Below are 25169 nucleotides of genomic sequence, written 5' to 3' on the forward strand. Positions count from 1 at the left end.
TCGTCCGGATCTTTACCACATATTAACTTTAGTTTGTCAAAATTCCGCACTCTTTCTTGCTTACTAAGTCCTTCTCTATATGATTTCACAGCTTCCATGTGTTTTTTACCGTAGTTTATACATCATAAATTAGTGTAACAAAGTGTTCAGAACAGTGCAATCCATGCTGTTGTTTACATCCGAGTATCTCCAATATGGCCACGCATCCGGGTAACTGACCAAATTGTGACGTAGGTGCAAACCCTCTATTACAAAGTTTGTAATATTAGCATTAATATGTAGCCTAGAATGTTGAATTCATAAACCCTTGTTATTAGAGACACCAGTGGCTGTAAAGTGAACTGCAGCCAACAATGTTTTACTCGTGCTCTCATGTGACGTAAGAGACTGAGGGTGTCGTGATTCAAGGCCCAGAAATACTCACGGCAAAGTTCATCGCTTAGAAATAAAAAGAAGTTGGAAATACCTTTACAGCGATATACTGCTAAGAGCATCCAGATGCCATCCACGCTGCTGAGAGCGACGGTTAGATGAATATGTAGTGCTGCACGCTTTTCTCTCAACAACAAAATAAACACACAACCATAATGACAGCGGTGAGAAAGCAGCAGTTAAGATCATCTGATCACTATCTGAAAGCTTTGTGGATGTTTGCACCAACTCTGGCAATTCGCCGGCAGCATCATGTCGACAGATGAGGTAATTGTTGTTATATAGTTTCATTTTAAAGTATGTGAGAATAGACTGTATAGATCTGGCAATCTGATTGTTTAAATTAATCCCTTTTCTTTGCATGGAATATTGACATTACAGTACAGAATAGATCTTTAAGAATTATCCTGAATATAAGCATTCATTTCATGTGTCGAGTGTAAGAGGCTCCCAGGAGCGTGCATAAAAGTCACATCCTTTTGGTTTTCCCGGCAAAAACGTCCCAAGTCCTTAACATAAAAATCAGTCTACAGGCTTTCATAGACAACCATGGAAGACGGGGAAGGTCTCGTTTTAAAAATGCTGTTACAAGCTGTTCACACATTGGCAATACAAAAGCCATGCATTCTCAAATATATAGAACCTTGAACTGTTTATGATGGTAAAGGGCTTATTGATAATAATAATAGACTTTTTAGGCCCTATATTTTGTAACCTATTAATCAGAAGTGCCATTTAGTTAACTTACCATTGACCAAAAGAAACAGCTTGGCATTTTTCCAAATAAAAAAACCTTCATGACATGTCGGAATCTTCACAGGCACCTTTTTATGACCTGTAAGAACTGCTGCTTCAAACACAAACATCTGTAGGCCATGTAAAAACTGTCTTTGCCGATGTTAAGGTTAGGTCCCCTCAAAATAATTCTCTGTCTGAGAGGCCTGCTAAAAATAGCTCAGTCAATATTAAGGCCCCGCTGCGGTGCAGAGTTCATCATTAAATATGCATGGTACTTTAATGTAAAACATGACACTCAGCCACGGGAGAACTTGAGAAACATGTCATACCTTCAATACAACTTGATATGGAATGCCTGCATTTTGCAGGTACTGTAGCAAGATGGGGCGGAAAAAGAGCCATTTATTTGGACTGACAGGATTTGTTTGGCAACCGATATATCAATGCAAAGCTCAATAATATGTGCTCTTTTTGAAAGGGCTTGTTATAAATAATTCAGTGCAGGTTCTGTCATGGAGACTCAGGTGCAGGTTATGGATATGATTTGTGTTGTCTGTATTGACAGAGGCTAGTCTATGTGGCTCCTTGTTTCCCTGCCCAGGATACGAAACAGGGCAATATCTATATGTACACACGTCATACGCACTATGGTGTAGGATAAATCATTAGTTTATCTGTGAAGGTGTTATTTGTATTATGCTAAGTATTTTCAGTCTGTGTTAGTTTGGCTTTTTAGTTTTGACACTATTTTTACACTTGACACCATTATTAGCAAAAGACTAAGCTGTGGATTATATATTAATGCACAGCTTAGAAGAGTGACTACTGAATGTATGGGGCTTTAACAGGTCCGACATAACAAAGATGTCTTTTAACAAGGCTAAACTAACACATGCATAGAAAGACTAAAAAGCTCAGAAATCTAAATGTCACATGTCACAAAAAAAACAAAAACAGAAAGCAGTTGCTGGAAAAGACTACGAGCCCATCTTCTGACATTTACAGTATTTCATGAATAAAACATTCTAGAATGTGCTGCTTTGAAATATAAATAGTGTTCTAATACATCTTCTTGTAGTAGGCTAGTAGGACATGTTTTCTGCTGAAGGCACTTGTAACTTGCCATATACTGCCATCTGCTGTTCATGAGTTAGTAGTGCATGGCTTTTTTATTCATACCTTGGAAGTACTTGAGCGCGTGTGAGAGAGAGAGAGAGAGAGAGAGAGAGAGAGAGAGAGAGAGAGAGAGAGAGAGAGAGAGAGAGAGAGAGAGAGAGAGAGAGAGAGAGAGAGAGAGAGAGAGAGAGAGAGAGAGAGAGAGAGAGAGAGAGAGAGAGATGTAAATGTTGGGAAATATGTCCATAGAACTTGCTAAAGCAAATGTTCCAACTTCTCATCAACAGCTCCTTGAAGGGGGGCTATATATATATATATATATATATATATATATATATATATATATATATATATATATATATATATTTTTTTTTTTTTTTTTAAATCATCATATACTGTCATTAAACCTGTACATCACTCTGTTGACTAACAAACACTAAAACATTGTCAGCATATGCAGAGAGACTTATTGTAAATACATTTGTTTATTTTATAATTTATTAATTATAAATTTGGCAAATTAAAACATTTTAAAACAAAACAAAACATAAAACTTGTACATTTTGTCTCAATTGTTGTAACAAAGGTTCTATTGCTAACGAATATAGTATTTCAGAGAGCGGGCACCCCTCACAGCTCTAAAAACTTTAAAAGGAGTGCAAAAGCCACATATACATTTGAGTATGCTCTCAAAATCACTGTACAAAACTTTAATTTTATCTATAAAACTTTTACTAAAACCAAAAGCTTTTAACGTTTCCCATAAGTATGTGTGTTCAAGCCTGTCGAATGCTTTTGTTTGCTAAAATCTTTGAAGGAAGTTTATAGTCACTCCACAGAAGTGAAACAGGTCTCCAATTTTTGATCCCTGTGAGGTCTTTCGTCCAGACTACCATTAAGTTCTTCTAAGAGATTCTCTCCTAAAACTCCCCAAAAACATTTATAGAAGTCTATTGGTATGCCTTCAATTACAGGCACCCTTCTGTATTCCATGCTCTGAACAGCCTTATGCAGTTGTCCCAGGCCAAGCGCACCCGAAATCTCTGCATTACCTTCATCAGACACCTTTGGTAAATCCTTGAAGAAGACACTCTCATTGATATCGTCTGATCCTAATTCACTTCTGTACAGTTTCTCATAAAAAATAAATAAAAAAGATTGCCCTCCTTTCACTACAGGATTGGGCAACATATTTCCTTCCTCCGATCGCAAAGCGTGAATTATTTTCTTTTTTTGTCCATTTTTCCTTTCAGGATAAAAAAAAAAATACTTTGAAGGTGCATCCATATAGTCAAGACTTACAAATCTTGACCAAAGCAAAGCCCTCTGTGATATAACCCCTAATAATTTTGCCAGTTGATTCTATTTTTCTTTTTTTAAAGAATTTTCAAAAATAAGTCTTTAATTGACTTATTTAAAACTTTGCTGCTGTTTTGGGCATACAAAACTGTTTAATCTGTACCTTCCCATAATCCCACCGTTTTTGTACTGATTGAAAATATTATTTTTTTGTTCTGTACTCAGCCCAAACAATTTAAAAGTATGTATAAAAAACATATGGGGTTCAATATGATTTCTGTCACAATTACTCACTGTACAATTCAAATCACCTCCCAAAAATAAATAGTAATCATTAGAAACATCTTGTAAAACAGAACATAGTGTATCTAAAAACAACGTCCTATCAATTGAGTTCGGTACATAAATAAATACAACATTATAATTCTCTACTTGTGCTCTCACTTTTGAAAGTATACCCTTCAAAAACTCTTCAACTTGATACGAGATTGGTGGAGTTGTGGTGGAAAAAATGTCATTTTTCCTAAACCTTCTCATTCCTTCATTCAATCATTTCCATTGTTCACGTCACTATGTTTTTCCTGAATCAAAGTGACTTCTATTTTTTTCTGCTTGATAATTGCATACAGCTCACCTCTTGTTCTATAATCTCTAGCACCATTAACATTCAGGAGGCAATACACACTTCTGCCATACTGAAATAAACAAACAAACAAACAAACAAACAAACAAACAAACAAACACAAGCAAACCCAGATTAATAATATTAGTCCTCATTTTCATTTAAACCCATGCCAACTTTCCTCACAATCTTTTTCAAATGGTAAACCTTCTTGTTTGAAAGGCATCCTTCTGCTATAATGGCTTTGTCATGGAACTGCTTTAGATCAGGGAAATATTCCTTTACAATCATACCTCTTTTGTTTTTTGTAGTTTTAAGAAAACGTTTTATGTCATCAACATCATTGCTTCTACTTCTTCATTCTGTAACAACACTGTACTTGAATCAGACATTTTCACTTTCACTTTCTGACTCTTTCTGATCTTCAACCACTTTTAAAAATAAAAAACACTTTGCACTACTCATCTTTTCCACAAATTTTCCTTTTTGTTGAATATCTTATTCTCTGTTTCTATCTCAGACACACCATCTTCCCTCATGTTTTCTACATCACTGTTCAACAACCCAGTTTCTGCAGCTAAAGAATTTTCTAAAGAATCCTTACCTTCATTCTTGGATTCTGTTGAGCTCGAACCAGCTTCCACAGGCCCCACAACAGATGTTTCTTCCCCAGCAGGTTTATCCACGGTCGGCACTGCTTCAGTCAGACCGACCTAGGACGGTTTTACAGTATCTTCCTCAGTCGTAGCACTTTCCTTACTACCTCCAGCTGCATTACTATTGAACTTGTCAGGACATGAACAGATTAAGTGGCCGGATTTACCACATCCAAAGCATTTCATAGTAGTTACAATCTCTATTCATAATCGTCCACACAAAAATGTAGTGCCAAGTCCAATTCAGCATCATCTTTGATTATCATAAAAGCGAATCTCCTAAATGAAACAATATGTTTCAATGAAGGAAACTCGCACCTGATCGCAATCTTTTTTCGATCGGCGAAACCAACTTTCCATAATATGAAAGCATATCAAAATATCATCACTGAGAAAAGGAGGGATATTTAATATTGTAACTTTTCTGATTTTTTGACGGTAACAACAGAGGCAAAACAGGTGTAAATATTTAGTCAATGATTATACCTATTGCAACAAACTTGTTTGCTCTTTCCACCGAATATTAAAAAAAAAATCACGGTACCGTTACTCATTCTGGATGCAGGGAGAATGTTTTGATGGCCAACAACTTCTTCTACACCCAGACAGCAAGCCTCCACAATCCACGGATACCATCTTGACTCTGTGACGCAGTGTAAGGACATCAAGCCCAGTCCCACCCTGAGCTGCTATCTAGGGGTGGGGGAAAAAATCGATACAGCATAGTATCGCGATATTTTCTTTGGCAATACAGTATCGATACACGGGCGCCAAGTATCGATCTTTTATTATTTAAATCGCCCCCTAAACCTTCATTCACTAAGTTAGGCCTATTAGGCATATTTCATAAGTTAGACCACTAATACTGTTCACTTGAAGCAGTGAAGGAAAACGAATGAGCGAATTCGGACAGCCTTTGAGCGTAGGCTACGTAAGCTGTACATTCGTTAATGCAGTGCAATGTGGGACAGAGACGCGTTCTGACACGCGTCCCATTTTCTCACAAATCTCTATGTTCATTTAAGTCTGTATTTAACTAATTTAAGACTGCTCTTATGAGGACACTCGACAAAACGGACATTTTGGCATAATTTGTGTGTGTTATGGTTTGTTCAAGCCCGAAAGAGAACTCGATACTGACGCGCGTCTTTTCTGTGGGTCGTGTGTGTGTGTGTGTGTGTGTGTGTGCGTGTGTGTGTGTGTGTAATACAGGTAGGATACTGCGTAATTGCGTTGAATATTTTTAACGCTTGAAACTTTTTTGTTGTTGTTGCGGTGCCGCGGTGGGCAAGTGATTAAACCGTTGTTGCGACACCATGTAACACTAACTATCGTAGCAAGTCTAGAGCTCACCATTCATGTGAGAGGTCTCCTATTCAGAGAATAATTACGTCCTGTCCTGTAATAAGGTCCTATATCCTGAATGTTCAAGAACAAGTTTTCAAGTTTTTGCACTACCCTCCTAAGTTTTTGCACTTCGGTTAATGTGTCGAAGATAATGTTTACAGAATTAAATGTGACATTTAAAGTGAGTTGAGCGGTCTTATTTTCCTCATTTTTTGTAATGCCTTTGAATAAACATAAATCGCAATATCGCAGAATTGAATCGCAATACTTGCTGTATCGCAATATATTGAGAATCGCAATAATATTGAATCGTTGCCCAAATATCGCAATACTATCGAATCATCACATTTGTGCCAATTCCCACACCTAATGCTTACTAAGAAAGCAGGCAGCACAAACAAACAACACACAAGATAAATACAAAATCAAATAAACAAACTTAGAGGAGAAAAGAAAAATAAAGAGTATAAGGAAGCACAAAATAAGCAAATACACGCTCACACTCACTAAGCTCTCAGAGAGCTTTGAGAGAGAGAGAGAGAGAGAGAGAGAGAGAGAGAGAGAGAGAGAGAGAGAGAGAGAGAGAGAGAGAGAGAGAGAGAGAGAGAGATTTCTATTTAGTTATTTGATATTTTTTACCACAGACAACCACACTTAATAGCTTACAGAACATAGAAAACATAGCATCTGTTTCTGTGTTTGTTAGGCATCCTGCTTTAGGTCTCGGTGAACGTTTTGGCTTTTGGACCTGAAATCTCGATGCTTTTAAGTTTACAAGCGGCACTATGCAGGATTTCTGTTTTTGTCAGACAGCGATCCCTAGAGTCGCTGTAGAGTACTTGTATTTAACGTTACTGTCGTAAACACCACTCACGCGGAGCGTATCTGCACTCACGGCCTCTGCACTTCATAATAATAAAGTAGCCTACCGCGTTAGGCTTACCTGAGCCTAAATGCCAGATGACACCAATAAAGTGTATCATGTACGTCGCATTATTTCGCAGGGCTCTCAAGTTTTGAAAACAGGCAAGAGTGACATCCAGCTGACAGATACATTTTTGTCATTGGTTGTTGCGTTAAATCTTACCCAGATACAATAGTGCTATTTTTTGATTGGTTATTGTGTAGCTCGACGAACAACACCAGAGGAGACGCGCTTGATTCCTGCCGGTTCCACAGTGAGAGCGGCGCGGCCAGAGTTTTGGCATATTAAATATATTACAAATAGTTTTTCAGCATGAGAAATACAATGTGTGGCGGGAGAGCGTGACAAAAGACCGAAATGAGTGACTGTCACGCTCAATGCGTGACACTTGAGAGCCCTGATTTCGTAACAATGTCCGTTATGGTGTTGTTAGACATGATTATTGCAATTTATCATAATAGTTTGCAAATTACGCTCATTTACACTATTTACAACATGTAGGCTTATTTATGTCCTGATAATTATGTGAGATATTGACAACTGTTCTCATGATAATCGCAGGAATCAACTTCAACAGTGAAAGACTGTTAGAGTGGGACTCTTGTCCGGTTCCTCGTGCTGTCAGATTCTCGTTACCTTTTTCTAGACTCTTCCGAACGCGCTTTCTTCGTTTTTTTCGCCATTCTAAAAACGCAGGTCCGATGTTTACTCGTGTCTGACTCCTCGCTCGGTCAGTCTGCCATTTCCTCTTTCTCTGTTCCTCCGACAATGCTTTTCTAGCTTTCTGCTTCTTATATGCCAGCTTTGCCATGGGACGATAGTTGTTCTTATAGCTAGCCGTATCCTGGATGGGGGCGTGTACGCGTGCAGTGCCGTAAAGCAATTTGTTACCTCGCGAGACCTGATATCACACGATACTTCCTAACACTGAGGCCGAAGGCCCGCCAGCCCAAAGTTGCAAGGGTGGTTTTGCGGCTCACAGGCACCAGGGGGGTGCGAGACGACCACCATTCAACACGAAATCAGTAATATAAAAATTACAATGACTCCAAAGCTGTTCGGTTAAGGTAAAAAAGTTACTTAGTTCTGCTTTAAATAAAAACATGCTGGAAGAATGATTGACACGGCATGGACTGAATAGCTAAAAAAAATGCCATAGATTCCTAAACAACAGCAGAGCTGTGATTTACCAGCCATTAAGTCACCTTCCGCTGTTTGGATATAGCACTTTTAACGACTGTTTCAAAGGAGTGAAATTTTACAGTGAAAAACTTTACAGAGATGATAAGAAATTAAAGTGACAGAGATTGTTTTGGCTTTACAGCAGCTCTAGAATCAAGTTATTGTCCAGCTAAGCACTTCCGTTGCAAAGATCATTAGTTATTAACTTAGGGACCGCTTACACGACACCGTTCTAACAGAAAACCCTAAACACGCTCCCGCCTCCTCATTCACAGAATTATTTATCGCTTCCAAGTAGCCATGTGAACCGGAACTATTTTGACAACGTTTTATCTGTACAGGGGTAAAGGGAGGGAGAAAGGGGCCTTCACAGGGGAGAGACTAGTTGACACTTCAGGACTGCGTTGTATTCGTGTCCAGACGCAAGTCCTTCATCAGATCTGGATCCGGCCTGGATCCGGCCAACTGTGGTAAACCTCAGCATAAAAAGAGAGACTAATATTAGCGTAGACTCCATTCTACTTAGGATGTAACGAGCACATCAGGATTTATGGGGGTGTTCCCGGTTCCGGCTGACCTAATCTATGCAGCCTCACATTGAATTGTAGAAGTTTATAAGGTGTAGTGTGTATACTAGTTCAAAGAGATGTGTTTTAGTCTAGATTTGAACTGACAGAGTGTGTCTGCTTCCCGGACAATGTTAGGAAGACTGTTGCAGAGTTTTGGTGCTAAAAAGGAAAAGGATCTACCGCCAGCAGTCGATTTTGATATTCTAGGTATTATCAACTGGCCAGAATTTTGAGATTGCAATAGAGGTGAAGGACTATAATGCGTTAAAAGCTCGCTCAAGTACTGGGGAGCTAAACCATTTAGTGCTTTGTAAGTAATCGGCAATATTTTAAAATTGAATAGTTTAATAGTTTAAAGTTTAATAGGGAGCCAATGCAGTGTTGATAGAACCAGGCTAATATGGTCATTCTTCCTGGTTCTAGTAAGAACTCTAGCTTCTGCGTTTTGGACCAGCTGTAGTTTATTTATTAAGTGTGCAGGGCAACCACCCATAAGAGCATTACAATAATCTAGCCTTGATGTCATGAACGCATTAACTAATTGTTCAATGAGAGCATATGGCGTAATTTAGATATATTTTTAAGATCGTGGAATGCGGTTTTACAGATACTAGAAACGTGACTTTCAAATGAAAGATTGGTATCAAAGAGCACACCCAGGTTCCTAACCGACGACGAAGGTTTGACAGAGCAGTCATCAAGTGTTAGACAGTATTCTAGGTTTACAGTAGGAAGTTTTTTGTCCAATAATTAGAATCTCAGTTTTTTTCAGAGTTAAATAGTAGGGAATTACTAGTCATTCAGTTTTTTTTTATTTTTTTTATATATATATATCTGCTATGCATTCCGTTAATTTTGTGAATTGGTAAGTTTTGTCAGGGCATGAAGAAATATAGAGCTGAGTATCATCAGCATAACAGTGAAAACTAATGCCATGCTTCCTAATGATATCTCCCAAGGGTAGCTTATACAGAGTGCACAGCAACGGTCCTAGTACTGAGCCTTGTGGTACTCCATACTGAATTGTGATCGATACAATATTTATTCATTTACTGCTACAAACTGATAACGGTCAGATTTGTATGATTTAAACCATGCTAATGCAGTTCCACTAATGCCAAAATAATTTTCGAGTCTATTTAAAAGAATGTTGTGGTCCAATAGTATCAAATGCATACTAAGATCGAGTAACACTAATAGAGAGATAGCACGATCAGATGATAAGATAAAATCATTTGTGACTCTGAGAGCTAATGAGAGCTATCTCAGTACTATGGTAAGATCTAAATCCTGACTGTAAATCCTGGCAGATACCATTTCTTTCTAAAAAGGAAAATAGTTGTGAGGGATATTGCCTTTTTTTTAGTATCTTTGACAGAAAAGGTAGATTCGAGATCGGCCTGTAATTTACTTATTCTGTAGGATCAAGTTGAGTTTTTTTAACAAGCGGTTTACGTATTCGTTTTCGGTACTCAGTTCGGTATTCAGTTTTCGGTACGTATCCTATTGACAAAGATGAATTAATGATATTAAGCAGAGGATCTATGACCTCTGGAAGCATCTCTTTCAATAGCATAGTCGGTATAGGGTCTAACATACATGTTGTCGATTTAGATGATTTAACGAGTTTAGAAAATTCTTCCTCTCTTATAGCAATGAATGAATCAAAATTTTCCTCTGGGAGACTCCAATGCACTGTCTGATGTGATACTGTACTATATGGTTCGGTTGCATAGTTATAATTTTCTCTATCTTACAATTATCAATCTTGTAAGCAAAAAAGTGAATAAAGTCATTACTGCTGTGCTACTTGGAAACGTCTGGGGTTGAAGCTTTATTTTTCGTTAATTTAGTCACTGTTTCAAATAAATACCTAAGGTTTTGTTTATTTTCTTCTAATAGGGTTGAAAAATAAGCAGATATAGCTGTTTTTAAGGCCTCTCTTAACGCAACCGTGCTCTCTTTCCATTAAAATGCGAGAAAAAAAACCCTTCTAGTTTAGTTTTCTTCCAGTTGCGCTCCATTTTTCTGGCTGCTATCCTAAGGGCCCTGAGTGTGCTCATTGTACCACAGCGTTGGACTATTGTGGCGAGGGGGGCGTGGTTTAGCGGAGGTGGGGACGCTGGTCAGGGTCCCAGACACACCGCAGGCCGTCCCCGATCAAGCTGGACTGTACCAGATACCAGTGAGTATTAAGGGGGGTACTTATCAGGCCTTGGTGGATTCAGGCTGTAACCAAACCTCTATCCATCAAAGCGTGATTCAACCAGAGGCATTGGATAGAAGGTTCGGTGTGGTTAAGGTTCGCATGGTTAAGGTTCGGTGTGTGCACGGGGAGGTGGTGGATTACCCGTTAATGCCAGTCACTATTCAATTTCGGGGCCAAAAGCATAGTGTGGAGGTGGCCGTTAGCCCGCACCTCCGACACCCGCTAATCTTGGGGACTAATTGGCCGGGGTTTAAAGTGTTATTGGCACATTTGTGTGCGGGTGCTTCTGGGGGAAAAAGGAAGCAGGGGAAGAGAGCGGTCCATCAGGTTGAAGAGGCTGTGCCGGGGCCATCTGTGCCTGTACCAGAGGAACGGAACGCTGTTGAGAGAATGTCACTCTCAGAGCGTGATGACTTTCCTTTGGAACAGTCGTGAGACGAGACGCTCAAAAATGCGTTTGACCAAGTCTGTACAATCGACGGACAGCCTCTCCACCCAGATTGGCCATTTTCATATCCTTATTTCGCAATCATAAAAGATAAGTTGTATCGGGTGACCCAGGGCGCCCAATCAAAGCAAGATACAACTCAGTTATTAGTACCAAAGAGCCGCCGGGAAACGCTTTTCCAGGCGGCTCACTGCAATCCGATGGCTGAGCATTTAGCAGCTACACTGAATCGTGTAGGCAGGCAGCTACACTGAATCGTCTAATGAAATTTTTTTGGCCGGGCATTCACGAGAACATGCCCAAGTGGTGCGCGTCCTGTCGTGAATGTCAGTTGGTGAATCTACCGGCCACCCCAAAAGCACCGTTGTGCCCCCTTCCTTTAATAGAGGTCCCCTTCGAAATAATTGGCATGGACCTCATCGGGCCATTGGAACGATCTGCACGGGGGCATAGTTTTGCATTAGTCCTAGTGGATTATGCAACATGATACCCAGAAGCAGTGCCGCTTCGCAGTATTTCCGCGAAGAGCGTTGGAAGCGCACTGTTTCAGTTAATCTCCCGGGTGGGAATCCTGGAAGAGATTCTCACCGACCAGGGCACGGCGTTTATGTCACGTACCATTCATGAACTTTACGAATTGTTGGGCATTCGAACAGATAGGGAAGGGGCACATCAAATTTACCACCTCAATCTCCTTAAAAAGTGGAATGAGGCGGAGTCAGTGATGTTTGCGATGGTGGTGAACGGGGTGGAGGATCCAGAGGCGAGCTCAAAGTCTCAATCTCTCGCTCTGGCAGTTGGAGGAGATCACCTCTCGCCGTCCCAGCTCACTGATATACGTAATTTACCAGCAGAATTTGTGGATGTGTTCTCGCCCCTGCCTGGTCGGACAAATCTCATGCAGCACCACGTTGAGACCGAACCGGGCGTAGTAGTGCGTAGCCGGCCATATCGCTTACCTGAACATAAAAAGAAAATAGTTCAGGATGAATTAGAAGCTATGCTGGACATGGGGGTAATAGAAGAATCCAACAGTGATTGGGCAAGCCCGATAGTTTTAGTGCCTAAAACCGACGGCTCGGTCCGATTCTGTGTGGATTATCGCAAGGTGAATGCTGTGTCGAAATTCGACGCGTATCCAATGCCGCGGGTTGACGAATTACTTGATCGGCTCGGTACCGCTCGTTTTTATTCGACACTGGATTTGACGAAGAGATATTGGCAGATCCCCTTAACTCCAATATCCAAAGAAAAGACCGCTTTCACAACGCCGTTTGGATTACACCAATTTGTTACTCTTCCTTTCAGCTTGTTCGGGGCTCCAGCGACCTTCCAACTCCTGATGGACAGAATTCTCCGGCCGTATACTGCATATGCCGCTGCTTACTTGGATGATATTATCATCTATAGTAATGATTGGCAGCGGCATATGCAGCATTTGCGAGATGTCCTCAGAACGTTGGGGGAAGCGGATCTCACGGCCAACCCAAAGAAGTGTGCAGTTGGGCATGTGGAAGTTAGGTATCTGGGTTTCCACTTGGGTCATGGACAGGTGCGTCCCCAAATTGATAAGACGGCAGCAGTTGCGACCTGTCCGAGACCTAAGACCAAAAAGGAGGTTAGGCAGTTCCTGGGGCTAGCGGGATATTACAGAAGGTTTGTGCCTGGTTATTCGGACCTCGCTAGCCCGCTGACTGACCTAACTAAAAAGGAAGCACCAGATACCGTCCAGTGGACGGAGCGGTGACAGCAGGCCTTTACCCAGATAAAGGCTGCTCTATGTGGTGGACCGCTCCTACAGGCTCCTAACTTTTCTCTCCCTTTTACCCTACAGACTGACGCCTCGGACAGGGGGCTGGGTGCTGTCCTGTCCCAGGAGATAGATGGTGAAGAGCGGCCAGTGCTGTACATTAGTCGTAAGCTCTCTAAGAGAGAGACTAAGTACAGCACCATTGAGAAAGAATGTCTCGCCATCAGTTGGGCCGTTCTCACCATCCGCTATTATCTCTTGGGGCGGGAGTTCACCCTCTGTTCGGACCATGCTCCCCTGGAATGGCTCCATCGCATGAAGGATACCAACGCACGGATCACCCGTTGGTATCTGGCTTTACAACCTAACAAATTCCAGGTGATCCACAGGCCGGGTGCACAGATGGCTGTGGCTGACTTCCTCTCCAGGAGGAGAGGGGGGGGGGGGGAGGCTGCAGGCCGGATGGCTCCCCGGCCTGAGTCGGGCGGTGGGGGTATGTGGCGACGGGGGGCGTGGTTTAGCGGAGTCCGTAGCGGAGAGAGAGGGCGGAACCGAGCGGTGGGTAAGTAGGTCAAGTGCAAAATGACGATCACCTGCTTCTGATTGCAGTAATTGGGGTGGGGAGATCGCATAAAAGCCGGCTGGAGTGAGAGAACGGGGAGAAAGAAGGACTGGGAGCTTGTGCACAGAAAAGGACTGAGAATTGATGGACTGAGCTAATTTAATAGTGGAAAATAGTGGAAATTTAAGAGTGTTTGAACATTGCTATAGAGTGTTCTATGGTGAAGGCGCACCTCGCGCATATTTCCTGTTCAAAAACTCTGTTAATAAAATCGTGTACGAGTCCCAGTTATGCCGACCCTTGTCTTCTTCCATCACACCCACACTGAACCAACACTACAACTATTTTCTTTAATCTTCTTTTAAGCGCAAAGGAGCAACTGTGTCTAAAGTGCTGGAAAAGAGAGAGTCAAACGTTTCTGTAGCAATATTGAGTTCTTCTAAGCTATCTGGGATGCTGAGGAGATGAAACTGATCAGGAATGCTATTAATAAAGCAATCTTTAGTAGCAAAACTGATAGTTCTAACTTATTTGTAACATGGAGTCGGCTTTGAAGCCTTGGCTAAATGAAGTATACACAAGACTGTATTAATCTGAAATCTCATCACTCTGCTGCAGAATATCAACTGCATCAACACTGATTCAATGTGATAATATTAGATGTAGAGTATGATTACGACAATGAGTAGGTCCTGACACATGTTGTCTAACTCCAATAATGTTCAGAATGTCTAGAATGTTAATCCCAATGGATATTTTTCGTTACCTACATGTATATTACAATCACCAACAATTAGGACTTTATCTGCAGCCAGTACTAACTCTGATAGAAAATTAGCAAATTCGTTGATAAAGTCTGTATGGTACCCTGGTGGCCTGTATAGAGTAGCTAGCACAAATCTCAAACGTGAGTTATCATTTACACTAGATAGTGTTACATTAAGCACCAACACTTCAAAATAATTATATTTGAAACTAGACTTCTCTGTAATTCTGAATATACTACTATAAATTACAGCAACCCCTCCCCCTTTGCCTTTCAGACTAGGCTAATGTTTATAACAATGATCTTGGGGGGTGGACTCATTTAAAGTAATATAATCGTCTGGTTGTAGCCAGGTTTCTGTCAAACACTTCACATCTGGTTATAATATGTGATCATATCGTTAACAATAAGTGCAGGAATTGAAGTAAGGAATCGAATATTCAGCAACCAAAGCTTTTATCATTTGTTTTTATTTGTTGAACATCAATTACATTTTTACCCTTAAATGGGTTAAGGAGTTTTTTGTATTTCCTAATTCGGGGAACAGACACGGTCTCTATATGATGATATCTAGGTGAAAGAGTCTCTATGCGATGGAATTCATGTGACCTCAGTGACGTGAGACAGCTAGCAGACGGTCGGTTTAGCCATTCTGTTTGCTTCCAGACCTGAGACCCAATTCATGTTTGAGCTACATTACGGTATAGTTACAATAGAGTTTGATTGTGAGTGTATTCTGGGTGACTGTTAACCCTTCGGTTGTTTGACTAACTGTTGGGTCCATTAATGTGAATATGATTACAGATTCATTTTATACTCTTTGTTGCACATAGATGACTCATAGCTTTCGGGTAGAAATGTCAATGTCTCTCTTTCTCTGGCGCTATTTCTCATCTTCCTTGCATTTTTAAATACAAACACTCTGTAGCCTATATTACAGATCCTTATGCTACATTGAAACCTGCATGAACACAATTGATTGGCACGTAAGAAAGCAACAAGAGCCCAGTCCAAAAGCCCACCCTGGGGCAAAGCTCACACAATCGTCCTGTTGTCTCACATCCAGCTCTCCAAGCAATGTGTCAAATTGGTGTGGAGGAAAACAATGCAGTACTGAGTGTGTGTAAATGAGGGATTCTGGAGAGACCAATAACACCTTCAGTGTGATGTTTTGGGATGCGTATGTGTGTGCATTTTAGTGTTTGGCTGCTTTTGGTGAAGGGATCATCTCTGTTGTAATATTATCTGTTCTGTGGTCTTGGCTGGAAGAGATAAGGTGGTTCATACAACAGTTTATCAGACATTCTCCCATGCAGTCTCTTAAATGGATACCCAGAGGGTGCAGTAAAAGGCCATGTTCCATTGTGTAAGCTTGCTGCTGTGTTCGTGCTGCTTTATTGAACTTGAAACAAGGCCATTTGGATGCACAAAGTAGAGATGATCTTGGGTAAAGTGGATGTGCCCAGAACATTGGAGTCTGAAACTTACTTTCTGTGTAATAATGACTATTTTTTTTTCTTCACAGTGGCACTTTGGAATTGAAAAAAGGGTAAGTTCACTGAATAATGAATAATGTAATGTAGAATAAATTTGTAATACTTATCTTTACAACAAAATAAGGCAGATTTGAGTTTTAAAAAAATCTGCCAATCAAGAAAAAAATTGTTTGTTTTTTTCTGAGCAGCACACTGTAAAATAATGTATTTGTAATTAAGTCTGCCCTCGCCATTGATGGAAATTTCCAGCTTTCCGTGCTATTATGCATCTTCTGAAAGAGAACAGAATCTCCTGATCAAAACACAAGCGAAGAGGAAGCAGAAACAAGTGATAGCATATGTAAGCAGAGGCATATGTAATATAATGTGATCATCAACATTAAACAGCATAAAAATCAAAACTGCCTAAAGTAACAGAATAAAAATGTCGACCCAGGACGAGCTATAGTAGCCTGCAGGGTTCCCGTGGATCCTTAAAAAGTCTTAAAAAGTCTTAAATTAGATTTTTAAAATAAGGCCATAAAAAGTCTTATAAAGTATTTTTTTTACTTATGAAAGGTCTTAAATTTTAGATGACAGTTCGACTTAGACATATCTAAATGTTTTCCAAATTAAAATTATCTAATTAGCGTAGTATTATTTTTTATAATTCTATCTTTGTGGATTTGCTTCTTCACGTGATAATTCGCATCACATTCGCGGCAGAATAACGTCTGTCTCCTGTCTCCTCTACCAAGAAGAAAGTTGGTAAATGTCAGTTCAGTTGTAAGTTCATTCTTTATGTGCGTAGAGGTGTGCGATGTGTATTGTCTACTATGATATTGTAATCATTGTTTTAATGATGTACGATGCACTGTGAGCTGACATTGCAATTGTCTCTCGTGCTTTCACTGCGTGATGTGTGCAGTTATAGGTAGGCCTATGTCCCCAAATTAGTTTTTGTCTTTTTAGACACCCTATTGTCAATATTGTTTGTTTTCCCTTTATTTCGCCGACTAGAATTTTAAAATGAAACCGTAGCAGAGTCTCAATGCAACAGACAGCGATGATTTCTTGACTGAAATCCACGTTTTGAACGAGTCATTTTAACGATTCAATGAACAATCACTTGTTTCTTTCCCGAATGAATCAGCCGTTTGAACAAATCGGTTGAATGAATGAATGACTCCCTCAACTCGCTTAAGGTATTAAGACAGTGACTTGCCGCCGCCTACTGGCGGTTTTAGTTTCATATTTAAAGTACCCTTTAATTAAAAACGTTAAAATTAGAAATAATTTCATATTTAAATATTGAATAATCTCATAGCTGTATTTATGCAATTGTAAATGGAGTGTAAATATTAATGCCACTTCTGATGCCGCTTCTGTCTCACCTCTGCACTGCAAAGATGGATTTTGATTAAATGATTTAATTTGACTGGTAACGGTGGTACTGTATAATTATTGTTTAACTAAGTATTATTGTATAAATAAGTATAATTACTGTATAATTTAATTTGAATAATTTGAATGTTAGTATTTGACATAAAAGGTGATGCATAACTCTAAATAAGTTTAGAAAAAATGTCCATATATAGGTGAAAATGCCCCTGGTAATCAATTTAAGGTGGCAAATATTGCACATTAATTAATCATTTCTGTCACTACTGTGAACTGACCACTGCATAGAATATGAAACATTTGAATATCTTCATGAGTCTGCTGTCAACAACAGGCCTAAACCAGCCATGGCACCAGCACAAAAACACAATCAGTAAAATATCATCTAATTATTGTCAACAAAACGTTTAAAATATCGAGATATATTTTTTGTCAATATTGCACACCCCTAATATACGGTATTTATTTTGATTTCTTCAGGTCTTAAAAAGGTCTTAAAGCCTTAAATTTGACTTTAAAAAAGTGTGCAGGAACCCTGAGCCTGCCTCTGCCCTCCTATATACTTCTGCTCAATTTTCATTTTCCTTCAGTACTAGTCTGGGATTGTGCTGTCGTCTTTGGTTTTCTCCGATCAATTTTTTACAATGGCATTGATGTTGTGTGTTATTTTGAGTTGTAGTTCAGTAATGGCAGCGGAGAAAGATGCGAGCGAAGCCATTCGGGCCGTTGTGGCAACGCTGCCGAATATCAAGAACTTGAAGCCGGAGCTAGATCAATCTTTGCTTAGTTTTGTTGGTGGCCATGATGTCAGGGTTCGGGAAAAGTTTGATTTTCCAGCTCGTTCCGTTAGTGGTGAATGAGTTGGCTAAGGCGATCGCTAGGCATACGTCACAACCAAACGTAGGGATTGGTTATGGTAGATTCAGAGTGACTCTGGGCAGATCCAATGGTTTTAGACTTCAATAGAGTACCCGCCTACAAGGAAGTTAACGCTTGTCAATGGAGCAGTGCCAGACTCTTATGTACAAATGAATTGAAATGTACGAGAGTCTGGTGGGACCAGGCTAGAGCTATATGACTGTGAAGCATTGGGGGTGTTGATGGACCTAATCTACTCCATCTGTGTTTTGATCATTGTTCTGAATCCGGACATAGTCTTTGACAAATATGTGATTTTCTCAGCTTTTTGCTCAAAATGGTACTTTTTATGAAACTTTCCCACAATCAAATGTTGATTTAAAAAAAGAAAATGCATTCATCTAAAATGTTGTTGTTGTTGTTGTTGTTGTTGTTGTTGTTGTTGTTGTTTAAAAGCAGAGGGTCTCATCTTTTGATATATTACATGTTCAGATATTCCAACAACAAAATAGTCTAGGGGCCATGAAACTTTATCAAAATTATCAAAAATGCGGGCACTGGCTAGCAATTTTTTTCCAAAATGCTGGCTGGTTAATAATTTTATTATGAATTTAATAGAAATTTCTGAGTGAAAATTGTTTCTACACAATTTTTTCTCAGTGCATTTGTCCTTTAGCTCTTCCTTTACCAGGGTCGTGACAAAAGGTAATGGTCTTCACGCATGTTTATTGTTACTTGCTCAGTGTTTCCTACGCAACTTAATTCTACAGTGTCATACTGAATGTGATGGATAAGAATCGACAAAATAATGTTAAGGGAACATTTTTATCGATCTCTTAATTAATCTTTTGAAAAGACTCTCAAACTACCTCTTGGACTCAATCTGAGGAATTCTTACTGAACTCAGTAAGAGCCGTTGAATCAACATCTAATTCACTTCATGAACTGCTAGTTGTAGCCTATGCTTTTTGTTCATTATAGAGATATGCATATGAGGGACTTCAAATATGGGATTATATGGGATTAAACAGTCATTTTCAGGGCCAAAAATATATTTTTTTTAAGGTCTAAATATATAGGAACCTGAGTGCATTTTTTTAATATTAATATATAGCAACATTGTATTAATTTGGAGGAAAACATATTTACATTTACAGTGAAAGAACGTCTGTTTAAAAGTTGTGACCCTGCCAAGTATCTCAGGTGACTTTTAGGGCATTGGTGTCAGGTGGAATGACGTTATCCTAAAAAAAAGTATAGATGCACAAATATAGAATATAAATCCTCTTGTGTTGTTGTGACCCTGATGCCCCCCTAGAGATTTTCTTCAAGCTAGGAAGCTTTGAGGCTCCTGGGAGAAGGTGCTCTTCTATTTCCTTTGAAATGACAGGGGGGTTCAAACACACCCTGTAGTTTCAACAGTTTTGCAGGGATTTCAGTGATAGAGCTTTTTCCAGAACAAGGATTAGTCTTTTAAAGAGCGGCACCAACACTGCAACTGAGAAAATGTCTGTTTTTATCATTCATTTAATTTTGTCATACTTTGAGCATAGTTGAGCCAAACCCATCTGTCATAGTCTGAGATACCTCAAATATCTAGTCACTTTGCCTTTGTTTAGCAGAATAGCAGTAGTCTGAAGTCCTGATTACAAGTTTGTCACATTAAAGTGTTCTGTTGTCGGACAGAACTGGAATCATGGAGGACACCAGGTTTATTCTTGCATATTAATTTGGAAAATCTTATTAAAGCCAAAATTATATTTAGCGTCCAATTCATTGACAACCATATAAACATCAGCCGTGCTATCTAGATCAATTCTGAATTTCGGTCAAGTACAGGCTACTTTTCGCTGCGTATATAACATACAACATGCTTTAAATGATTATTCATATATGTAAATATGCACTACTTTAATGACAAGACAAGGTGATGTAGCTGTTGTAGAAAAAAAAAACTAATGAAGAAACTATGTAGTCACAGCAGTAATCGTTCTCCCCTCCGCAATGTTTAATGTTTATGGCACGCCCAACTGGGCAAATTGGGTATCAAAATTATCCCTGGGCTTCCAGTTATGACATATATTTTATTTGCTTTAACTCATCACCTTAAGTTAAGTCAAGTCAAGTCAAGTCACCTTTATTTATATAGCGCTTTTTACAATACAGATTGTATCAAAGCAGCTTCACAGTGATAACATGAAAATAATATAACAGAGTTTGTTTCTAAAAGAAAATTGAGTCAACGTCCACCTTAAGCAAGGCAGATCAATAATATTATTGAATATTAAATGTCCCCAACTAAGCAAGCCAAAAGCCAAGGCAACAGTGGCAAGGAACCAAAACTCCATCAGGTGACAGAATGGAGAAAAAAACCTTGGGAGAAACCAGACTCAGTCGGAGGGCCAGTTCTCCTCTGGCCAACGAAGGAACAGTGCATGATTTATGATTCGGGCAGCATTACAAGTCAGATTGGATCGGAACATTTAGAATATTTATCCATTTCCATCTTTTGGAAGTCCAAGTAATCACGCCGGTGTTGAGACGAGTTGTTGAGGATCAGTGCCGTCCACCATAGAGGGTCCATATCGCCGGTGTTGAGTCGTCTCTTCACAGGCTTTGTGATTGGCGTATCTGAAGTCTCTGTGAAAGGCTGGATACAAACTGGAGCTGACGAACGCCGTTTTTCTCGGGACTCGCGTCCCGAGATAACAGCAGAAAAGCAAAAAGGGGAAAATAATTAGCGTAGCTGCTGTTCATAATGATTTCCATAACACGGGCGTAAATGATAAAAAACATGAAGACAGTGATTCTTGCGTCCCAGAGTGGCCCCCCTCCGTCCCCCACTCAACTCAGCCCTGCTTACTGACCTCTACATCCCTCCTGCTGCTGAGACCCAACCACAATCTCACAATCTCTCCGCAACCCAACCATACGCGCCGACCCGTTTGACTAAGGCTGTCGAGCCCCACTGTCGTCGTTAATGCAGGTTCAGTGGCAACGGTTCCGTATGGCATACCAACTACCGCAAAACACAATATCTACCCAACCACCCGTCATTCACGCAATATACACAGGAACGTAATGACTGTAAATACTATGCAACTTATACAAATAACCTACAGACTCCTCAAGTTTTATAATATTAAATGCATTTGATCTGATTCAGCAGTGGTATAAAAGGTAAGCATTATGTAAATGCTTGGCTAAAGAGATGCGTCTTTAATCTAGTTTTAAACTGGGACAGCGAGTCAGAGCTTCGAACAATATCAGGAAGGCTATTCCAGAGTTTTGGAGCTAAATGTGAGAACGCCCTTCCTCCTTTAGTGGACTTAGATATCCTAGGAATGACCAGAAGCCTCGAATTTAGTGATCTTAAAGAACGTGATGGATTGTAGGGCGATAGAAGGTCCATTAAATACACAGGAGCTAAACCATTTAGGGCTTTATAGGTCAGTAATAGTACTTTGTAATTGATACGGAACTTAATAGGTAACCAGTGTAGAGATGATAAAATTGGTGTTATATGATCATATTTTCTTGACCTAGTAAGAACTCTAGCAGCTGCATTTTGCACTAACTGTAGCTTGTTTATTGAGGATGCAGGACAGCCAGCTAATATAGCATTACAATAATCTAGTCTCGAGGTCATAAATGCATGAACTAACTTTTCTGTATCAGAAACAGATAGCATGTTACGTAGCTTTGTAATGTTTCTAAGGTGGAAAAAGGCTGTTCTTGTAACATATGAAATATGATTTTCGAAAGACAAGTTGCGGTCTAGTATAACACCCAGGTCTTTTACTGTAGTGGATAAAGTAACTGGACATCCTTCTATATTAAAGTTGTATTGTAAGTGAGTTTGTGGGTAGTTTTTTGGACCAATAAGTAATACCTCCGTTTTATCTGAATTTAGTAGCAGGAAATTACGTGTCATCCAGCATTTTATATCTTTGAGACACTCTGTCAAATTTGATAAGTTAGTGTTTTCATCTGGCCGTGATGAATTATATAATTGAGTGTCATCAGCATAACAGTGGAAATTAATTGCATGTTTTCTTATAATATTACCAAGTGGCAGCATATATATTGAGAATAGCAGAGGGCCTAACACGGATCCTTGCGGCACTCCATAGTCTACTGACGTTATCTTTGATTTTTCCCCATTTAAACAGACAAAATGATAACGGTCTGATAAGTACGATCTAAACCAGCTTAATGCCTGTCCCTGAACACCAGTGTAGTTTTGTAGTCGATCCAGGAGTATTTTATGATCGATAGTGTCGAACGCAGCGCTTAGATCGAGTAGAACTAGTATTGAGATACAGCCTTGGTCAGAAGCTAAAAGTAAATCATTTGTAATTTTAACTAGCGCAGTTTCTGTGCTATGATGCGGTCTGAATCCCGACTGGAATTTTTCATATATCTCATTTTCTTGCAAGAAAGAGCACAATTGAGCGGACACAATTTTTTCTAGTATTTTAGACATAAATGGAAGATTTGAAATGGGTCTGTAATTTGCTAAGTTATTTGGGTCTAATTGCGGTTTCTTAATGAGAGGTTTTATTACTGCCAGCTTGAATATTCTTGGAACATGACCTAAAAATAAAGACGAGTTAATAATATTGAGAAGAGGCTCTTCCACTACAGGTAACACTTCTTTCAGTAGTTTAGTGGGTATTGGATCTAATAAACATGTTGTTGGTTTCGATGCAATGATAAGTTTATTTAGCTCTTCCTGTCCTATAGTTGTAAAGCGGTGTAGTTGTTCCAGAGGGGCGATAATTGAGGCTGAATCATAAGACACCATAAAAGAGTGTACATTTACAATTGTGTTACGGATGCTTTCTATTTTCTCATTAAAGTAGTTCATAAAATCATTACTACTATACTGTAACGGAATATTTTGCTCTGGTGATGTCTGTATATTTGTTAGTCTAGCCACGGTGTTAAATAAAAACCTTGGATTATTTTGGTTATTTTCTATTAGTTTGTGGAGATGCTCAGCCCTGGCTGCTTTTAGAGCCTTTTTATAACGTAACATACTGTCTTTCCACGCGAATCTAAAGACCTCTAAATTAGTTTGTTTCCATTTACGCTCTAAGTTACGAGTTTCTCTCTTGATAACATGCGTAGCACTGTTGTACCAAGGTGCTTTAGTTTTCTCTCTAACCTTTTTTAATCTAATTGGTGCAACAATATCTAATGTACTAGAGAAAATGGTGCTCAAACTGCTAGTCATTTCCTCTAGTTCATCTGTTTGTTTGGGTTCACTGAGCAGCTGAGATAGATCAGGTAAGCTATTTAAGAATCTATCTATAGTGGTTGGAACGATTGTTCTGCCTGGTCGATAACGTGGCGCAACATGACAAATTTCAGCAGTACGTATTATACAAGTTACCATGTGATGATCAGTGAGATCGTCACTTTGCGGTATAATATCTATATCAGTTGGATTGGTTCCATATGATATAATTAAGTCTAGTGTATGATTTAGACGGGGAGTGGGACCACTGACGTTTTGCTTGACCCCAAAAGAGTTTAATAAATCTGTAAACGCAGTCCCTAACGCATCATTTGTGTTATCTACGTGTATGTTAAAATCTCCAACAATTATTGCTTTATCGGTATTGACCAATAGATCTGAGAGAAACTCTGCAAACTCTTTTAGGAAATCAGCATAGGGCCCTGGAGGTCTATATACAGTAGCCAAGGCTAGAGATAATAGGGATTTCTTTCTTACATCTAAGAGCGTAATATTTAGTACAAGTACTTCAAATGAATTAAACCTGTGACCTGTTTCCTGAATAACATTAAGAATATCTCTATAGATTGTTGCAACACCACCGCCACGACCGATCAGACGGGGCTCATGCTTATAACAGTATCCTGGTGGAGTGGACTCATTTAGACCGAAGTAATCATTTGGTTTAAGCCAGGTTTCAGTAAGGCAAAGTACATCGAAGCTATTATCTGTGACCATTTCATTTACAATAACCGCCTTAGGTGTGAGCGATCTAATGTTTAGAAGACCTAGTTTTAGAAATTGTTTTTGTTCACTGATATTTAGATTTTCAGGTTTAATTACAATAAGATTTTCCCTAGATCCTACAGTAGATTTATTATATGGCCTCACTAAACGAGGAATAGACACAGTTTCTATATAATGTTCTACACTACTTATTTCAATTAATTTGGCACAGCAAAGACTGTGATTTGGACTTTGATTTTCTAGTCATATGGTGTGTAACGTCTTGGAGATGTTGTCCGACAGAACCGCCGCTCCGATTCTGCTGGGGTGCAGGCCATCAGCACGGTAGAGCCTAGGTCGCTCCCAGAACAGATTCCAATTATTTACAAAGAGCAGTTTCTGTTCATTACACCATGACATTAACCATTCATTTAGTGCAAATAATCTACTGAACCTTTCCTGTCCTTGTCGGTACGTGGGAAGCGGTCCAGACACGATGATCGTTGCCTCAGGCGCTGTGCTGCGTACCGTCTCGATCAGGCTCTTGTAGTCCTTCTTCAGAACCTCCGTCTGCCGCAGCCTGATGTCGTTTACTCCCGTGTGCAGCACTACTGCTCCGACGCGCTCGTCACCGTTCAGGATCTCGGGAACCTGTGCGGCGATATCAAGAACACGAGCACCAGGAAAGCAGTGAGTGCGCACCGTACCCTTACCTGAGGTAGCGCGGACATGACGGACCATGGAACTGCCGATGATCACGGCGTCGTCGCGTTCCGACTCGCGAAGGGGGGAGAAGCGGTTCCGGGTGGAGATCTCGAAGACCGGGAGGGGCGGAGAGGTTCTTGC

At 39.8% G+C, this 25169-nt stretch overlaps 1 long non-coding RNA gene across 1 annotated transcript in view; it reads left to right on the forward strand.

Annotated features, from left to right (window-relative positions):
* Nucleotides 1-331: 331 nt before the first annotated feature.
* Nucleotides 332-25169, forward strand: part of LOC143709705 (uncharacterized) — a 48349-nt gene continuing 23511 nt past the window's right edge. The window contains exon 1 of the long non-coding RNA XR_013194390.1: nt 332-699. This is a non-coding gene — a long non-coding RNA (uncharacterized LOC143709705). The remainder of the gene's footprint in view (nt 700-25169) is intronic.

This window comes from Siphateles boraxobius, unplaced genomic scaffold (genome assembly GCF_051911475.1).
Source record: "Siphateles boraxobius isolate OS27281-9 unplaced genomic scaffold, OSU_SipBor_1 46, whole genome shotgun sequence".
In the NCBI taxonomy this organism is placed as follows: domain Eukaryota; kingdom Metazoa; phylum Chordata; class Actinopteri; order Cypriniformes; family Leuciscidae; genus Siphateles; species Siphateles boraxobius.